A 7,804-nucleotide genomic window follows, 5' to 3' on the forward strand; every position below is an offset into this window, starting at 1 on the left:
CAACGCCAGAAGCATAAGATAGTATATAAATATAACAGTTTTTCCATCGTATAGAACGAATAATAGCAACCAGTGTGAAAGTTATTGTCACTTCTACGTTCCGGGCAACCTAGGCTTCAGTCTAGGGCGTTGCTCCACCAGATCAAACGGCTAGGGCCTTAGAAGTCAACGCCCGAAGCATAAAATACAATATAAATATAACAGTTTTTCCATCGTATAGAACGAATAATAGCAACCAGTGTGAAAGTTAACGTCATTTCTACTTTCCGGGCAACCTAGGCTTCACCCTAGGGCGTTGCTCCAGCAGGTCGAATAGTGAGGGCCTTAGAAGTCAACGCCCGATGCATAAAATACAAAATAGATACAACAGTTTTTCCATCATATAAAACGAGTAATTGCAACCAGTATGAAAGTTGTGGTTATTTCTACTTTCCGGGCAACCCAGGCTACACCCTAGGGCGTTGCTCCAACAGATCGAATAGCTAGAGCCTTAGAAGTCCACGGCCGAAGCATAAAATACAATAAAGATGCAACAGCTTTTCCATCGTATTAAACGAATAATTTCAACCAGTGTGAATGTTATGGTCATTTCTACATGCCGAGCAACCTAGGCTTCACTCTAGGGCGTTGATCCAACAGATTGAATAGTTAGGGCCTTAGCAGTCAACGCCCGAAGCATAACATACAATATAAATACAACAGTCTTTCCATCATATAACAGGAATAATAGCAACCAGTTTGAAAGTGACGGTCACTTCTACGTTCCGGGCAACCTAGGCTTCACCCTAGGGCGTTGTTCCACCACATCGAATAGTGAGGGCCTAAGAAGTGAACGCCAGAAGCATAAAATACAATATAAATACAACAGTTTTTCCATCATATAAAACGAGTAATTGCAACCAGTATGAAAGTTGTGGTCATTTCTACTTTCCGGGCAACCCAGGCTACACCCTAGGGCGTTGCTCCAACAGATCGAATAGTCAATGCCTTAGAAGTCCACGGCCGAAGGATAAAATACAAAATAAATATAACAGCTTTTCCATCGTATAAAACGAATAATAGCAACCAGTGTGAAAGTTATGGTCATTTCTACGTTCCGGGCAACCTAGGCTTCACCCCAGGTAGTTGTTCCACCAGATCGAATAGTTAGGGCCTAAGAAGTGAACGCCAGCAGCATAAAATACAATATAAATACAACAGTTCTTCCATCATATAAAACGGATAATTGCAACCAGTATGAAAGTTATGGTCATTTCTACGTTCCGCGCAATCTTGGCTTTACCCTAGGGCGTTTTTCCACCAGATGGAATAGTTAGGGCCTAAGAAGTCAACGCCCGAAGCATAAAATGCAATAAAAATACAACAGTTTTTCCATCGTATAACAGGATTAATTGCAACCAGTGTGAATGTTATGGTCATTTCTACGTTCCGGGCAACCTAGGCTTTACCATAGGGCGTTGCTCTACCAGATCAAACAGCTAGGGCCTTAGAAGTCAACGCCCGAAGCATAAAATACAATATAAATATAACAGTTTTTCCATCGTATAGAACGAATAATAGCAACCAGTGTGAAAGTTAACGTCATTTCTACTTTCCGGGCAACCTAGGCTTCACCCTAGGGCGTTGCTCCAGCAGGTTGAATAGTGAGGGCCTTAGAAGTCAACGCCCGATGCATAAAATACAAAATAGATACAACAGGTTTTCCATCATATAAAACGAGTAATTGCAACCAGTGTGAATGTTATGGTCATTTCTACATGCCGAGCAACCTAGGCTTCACTCTAGGGCGTTGATCCAACAGATTGAATAGTTAGGGCCTTAGCAGTCAACGCCCGAAGCATAACATACAATATAAATACAACAGTCTTTCCATCATATAACAGGAATAATAGCAACCAGTTTGAAAGTGACGGTCATTTCTACGTTCCGGGCAACCTAGGCTTCACGCTAGAGCGTTGCTCCACCAGATCGAATAGTTAGTGCCTTAGAAGTCAACGCCAGAAGCATAAAATACAATATAAATACAACAGTTTTTCCATCGTATAAAACGAACAATTGCAACCAGTATGAAAGTTATGGTCATTTCTACGTTCCGGGCAACCTAGGCTTCACTCTATGGCGTTCTTCCACTACATCGAATAGCAACGGCCTCAGAAGTCAACGCCAGAAGCATAAAATACGTTATAAATACAACAGCTTTTCCATCGTATAAAAGGAATAATTGCAAACAGTGTGAAAGTAATGGTCATTTCTACGTTCCGGGCAACCTAGGCTTCACTCTACGGCGTTGCTCCACCAGATCAAACGGTTAGGGCCTTAGAAGTCAACGGCCGAAGCATAAAATACAAAATAAAAAGAACAGTTTTTCCATTGTATAAAACGAATAATTGCTACCAGTGTAAAAGTTATGGTCATTTCTACGTTCCGGGCAACCCAGGCTTCACCCTAGGGCGTTGTTCCACCAGATCGAATAGTTAGGGCCTAAGAAGTGAACGCCAGAAGCATAAATTACAATATAAGTACAACAGCTTTTCCATCGTATATAATGTATATTTGCAATCAGTGTGGAAGTAATGGTCATTTCTACGTTCCGGGCAACGTAGGCTTCACGCTAGGGTGTTGCGCCACCAGATGGAACAGCTAGGGCCTTAGAAGTCTACGCCCAAAGCATAAAATGCAAAATAAATAGAACATTTTTTCCATCGTATAAAACGAATAACTGCAATCAGTGTGAAAGTACTGGTCATTTCTACGTTCCGGGCAACCTTGGCTTCACCCTAGGGCGTCGTTCCACCAGATGGAATAGCTAGGGCCTTAGAAGTCAACGCCAGATGCATAAACTACAAAATAAATACAACAGGCTTTCCATCGTATAAAACAAATAATTGCAACCTGTGTGATGGTTATGGACATATCTACGTTCCGGGCAATCTAGGCTTCACTGTAGGGCGTTGCTCCACCAAATCGAATAGTTAGGGCCTTAGAAGTTAACGCCCGAAGCATAAAATACAATATAAGTACAACAGTTTTTCCATCGTATAAAATGAATGATTGCGAACACTGTGAAAGTAATGGTCATTTCTACGTGCCTGGCAACCTACGCGTCACTCTAGGGCGTTTCTGCTCCACATCTGATAGCTACGGCCTTAGAGGCTAACGCCGGAAGCATAAAATACAATATAATTACAACAGTTTTTCCATCGTATAAAATGAATAATTGCAACCCGTGTGAAAGTGATGGTCATTTGTACGTTCCAGGCAACCTAGGCTTCACTCTAGGGCGTTGTACCACCAGATCGAATAGTTAGGGCCTAGGAGGTGAACGACAGAAGCATAAAATACAATAAAGATGCAACAGTCTTTCCATCGTATAACAGGAATAATTGCAACCAGTGTGAAGGTAATGGTATGTTCTACGTTCCGGGCAACCTATGCTCCACTCTAGGGTTAGTGCTCTACCAGATCAAATAGTTAGGGCGTAAGAAGTCAACGCCAGAAGCATAAACTACAATATAAATACAACAGCTTTTCCATCGTATAGAATGAATAATTGTAAACATTGAGAAAGGAATGGTCATTTTACGTTCCGTGCAACCTAGGCTTCACTCTAGGGCGTTGCTCCACCAGATCGAATAGCTACGACCTTAGAAGTCAAAGCCTGAAGCAGAAAATACAATAAAAATGCAACAGTTTTTCCATCGTATAGCATGGCTAATTGCAACCAGTGCGAAAGTAATGATCATTTCGACGTTTCGGGCATCCTAGACTTAACTATGAAGCGTTGCTCCACCAGATAGAAGAGTTAGGGCCTTTGAAATCAACGCCAGATGCATAAACTACAAAATAAATACAACAGCCTTTACATCGTATAAAACGAATAATTGCAACCTGTGTGAAGGTTATGGTCATATCTACGTTCCGGGCAACATAGGCTTCACTATAGGGCGTTGCTCCACCAGATCGAATAGGTAGGGCCATAGAAGTCAACGCCCGAAACATAAAATACAATATAAATACAACAGCTTTTCCATCGTATAAAACGAATAATTGCAACCACTATGAAACTTATGGTCATTTCTACTTTCCGAGCAAGCTAGGCTTCACCCTAGGGCGTTGCTCCCACAGATTGAATAGTTAGGGCCTTAGAAGTCTACGCCAGAACCATAAAATGCAAAAAAAATACAACAGTGTTTCCATCATATAACAGGAATAATTTCGACCAGTTTGAAAGTGATGGCCAATTCTACGTTCCGGGCAACCTGGGCTTCACTCTAGGGCGTTGCTCCACCAGATCGAATAGTTAGTGCATTAGAAGTCAACGCCACAAGCATAAAATACAATATAAATACAACAGTTTTTCCATCGTATGAAACAAATATTTGCAACCAGTATCAAACATATGGTCATTTCTACTTTCCGAGCAACCTAGGCTTCACCCTAGGGCGTTGCTCCAACGGATTGAATAGTTAGGGCCTTAGAAGTCAACGCCCGATGCATAAAATACAAAATAAATACAACAGTTTTTCCATCATATAAAGCGAGTAATTGCAACCAGTATGAAAGTTGTGGTCATTTCTACTTTCAGGGCAACCCAGGCTACACCCAAGGGCGTTGCTCCAACAGATCGAATAGTTAGTGCCTTAGAAGTCCACGGCCGAAGCATAAAATACAAAATAAACAGAACTGTTTTTCCGTCGTATCAAACGAATAATTGCAACCAGTATGAAAGTTAACGTCATTTCTACGTTCCGTGCAACCTAGGCTTCACACTAGGGCGTTGATGCACCAGATAGAATAGTTAGGGCCTCAGAAGTCAACGCCAGAAGCATAAAATTCAATAAGGATGCAACAGTTTTTCCATCGTATAGCAGGAATAACTGCAAACAGTGTGAAAGTACTGGTCATTTCTACGTTCCGGGTAACCTAGGCTTCACTCTAGGGCGTTGTTCCACCAGATCGAACAGTTAGGGCCTAAGAAGTGAACGCCAGCAGCATAAAATACAATATAAATACAACAGCTCTTCCATCATATAAAACGTATAATTGCAACCAGTATGAAGGTTATGGTCATTTCTACGTTCCGGGCAACCTAGGCTTCACTCTATGGCGTTCTTCCACCACATCGAATAGCTACGGCCTCAGAAGTCAACGCCTGAAGCATAGAATACAATAAAAATGCAACAGTCTTTCCATCCTATAACTGGAATAATTGCAACCCGTGTGAAAGTGATGGTCATTTGTACGTTCCAGGCAACCTAGGCTTCACTCTAGGGCGTTGTTCCACCAGATCGAATTGTTAGGGCCTAAGAAGTCAACGCCATAAGCATAAGATACAATATAAATATAACAGTTTTGCCATCGTATAGAACGAATAATAGCATCCAGTGTGAAAGTTATGGTCATTTCTACGTTCCGGGCAACCTAGGCTTCACTCTAGGGCGTTGCTCCACTAGATCGAATAGCTAGGGCCTTAGAAGTCAACGCCAGAGGCATAAAATACAAGATAAATACAACAGCTTTTCCATCGTAAAAAACGAGTAATTGCAACCAGTGTGAAAGTTATGGCTATTTCTACATTCCGAGCAACCTAGGCTTCACTCTAGGGCGTTGCTCCACCAGATCGAATAGTTAGGGCCTTAGAAGTCAACGCCAGAAGCAGAAAATACGATATAAATACAACAGCTTTTGCATAGTATAAAAGGAATAATTGAAAACAGTGTGAAAGTAATTGTCATTTCTACGTTCCGGGCAACCCAGGCTTCACCCTAGGGCGTTGCTCCAACAGATCGAATAGTGAGGGCCTTAGAAGTCAACGCCCGATGCATAAAATACAAAATAAATAAAACAGTTTTTCCATCATATAAAACGAGTAATTGCAACCGGTATGAAAGTTGTGGTCATTTCTACTTTCCGGGCAACCCAGGCTACACCCTAGGGCGTTGCTCCAACAGATCGAATAGTTAGTGCCTTAGAAGTCCACGGCCGAAGCATAAAATACAAAATAAATAGAACTGTTTTTCCGTCAAATAAAACGAATAATTGCAACCAGTATGAAAGTTAACGTCATTTCTACGTTCCGGGCAACCTAGGCTTCACACTAGGGCGTTGATCCACCAGATAGAATAGTTAGGGCCCTAGAAGTCAACGCCAGAAGCATAAAATTCAATAAGGATGCAACAGTTTTTCCATCGTATAGCAGGAACAACTGCAAACAGTGTGAAAGTACTGGTCATTTCTACGCTCCGGATAACCTAGGCTTCACCCTAGGGCGTTGCTCCAACAGATCGAATAGTGAGGGCCTTAGAAGTCAACGCCCGATGCATAAAATACAAAATAAATACAACAGTTTTTCCATCATATAAAACGAGTAATTGCAACCAGTATGAAAGTTGTGGTCATTTCTACTTTCCGGGCAACCCAGGCTACACCCTAGGGCGTTGCTCCAACAGATCGAATAGTTAGTGTCTTAGAAGTCCACGGCCGAAGCATAAAATACAAAATAAATAGAACTGTTTTTCCGTCGTATAAAACGAATAATTGCAACCAGTATGAAAGTTAACGTCATTTCTACGTTCCGGGCAACCTAGGCTTCACCCCAGGTAGTTGTTCCACCAGATCGAATACTTAGGGCCTAAGAAGTGAACGCCAGCAGCATAAAATACAATATAAATACAACAGCTCTTCCATCATATAAAACGTATAATTGCAACCAGTATGAAGGTTATGGTCATTTCTACGTTCCGGGCAACCTAGGCTTCACTCTATGGCGTTCTTCCACCACATCGAATAGCTACGGCCTCAGAAGTCAACGACTGAAGCATAGAATACAATAAAAATGCAACAGTCTTTCCATCCTATAACTGGAATAATTGCAACCCGTGTGAAAGTGATGGTCATTTCTACGTTCCAGGCAACCTAGGCTTCACTCTAGGGCGTTGTTCCACTAGATCGAATTGTTAGGGCCTAAGAAGTCAACGCCAGAAGCATAAGATACAATGTAAATATAACAGTTTTTCCATCGTATAGAACGAATAATAGCAACCAGTGTGAAAGTTATGGTCACTTCTACGTTCCGGGCAACCTAGGCTTCACACTAGGGCGTTGTTCCACCAGATCGAATAGTTAGGGCCTAAGAAGTGAACGCCAGCAGCATAAAATACAATATAAATACAACAGTTTTTCCATCATACAAAACGAATAATTGCAACCAGTATGAAAGCTATGGTCATTTCTACTTTACTGGCAACCTAGGCTACACAATAGGGCGTTGCTCTTACAGATTGAATAGTTAGGGCCTTAGAAGTCAACGCCAGAAGCATAAAACACAATATAAATACAACAGTTTTTCCATCGTATAGAACGAATAATAGCAACCAGTGTGAAAGTTATGGTCATTTCTACGTTCCGGGCAACCTAGGCTTCACCCCAGGTAGTTGTTCCACCAGATCGAATAGTTAGGTCGTAAGAAGTGAACGCCAGCAGCATAAAATACAATATAAATACAACAGGTCTTCCATCATATAAAACGGATAATTGCAACCAGTATGAAGGTTATGGTCATTTCTACGTTCCGGGCAACCTAGGCTTCACTCTATGGCGTTCTTCCACCACATCGAATAGCTACGGCCTCAGAAGTCAACGCCTGAAGCATAGAATACAATAAAAATACAACAGTTTTTCCATCATATAAAACGAATGATTGCAACCAGTATGAAAGTTATGGTCATTTCTACGTTCCGGGCAACCCAGGCTTCACCATAGGGCGTTATTCCACCAGATCGAATAGTTAGGGCCTAAGAAGTCA

Source organism: Calliopsis andreniformis, unplaced genomic scaffold (genome assembly GCF_051401765.1).
Source record: "Calliopsis andreniformis isolate RMS-2024a unplaced genomic scaffold, iyCalAndr_principal scaffold0004, whole genome shotgun sequence".
In the NCBI taxonomy this organism is placed as follows: Eukaryota; Metazoa; Arthropoda; class Insecta; order Hymenoptera; family Andrenidae; genus Calliopsis; species Calliopsis andreniformis.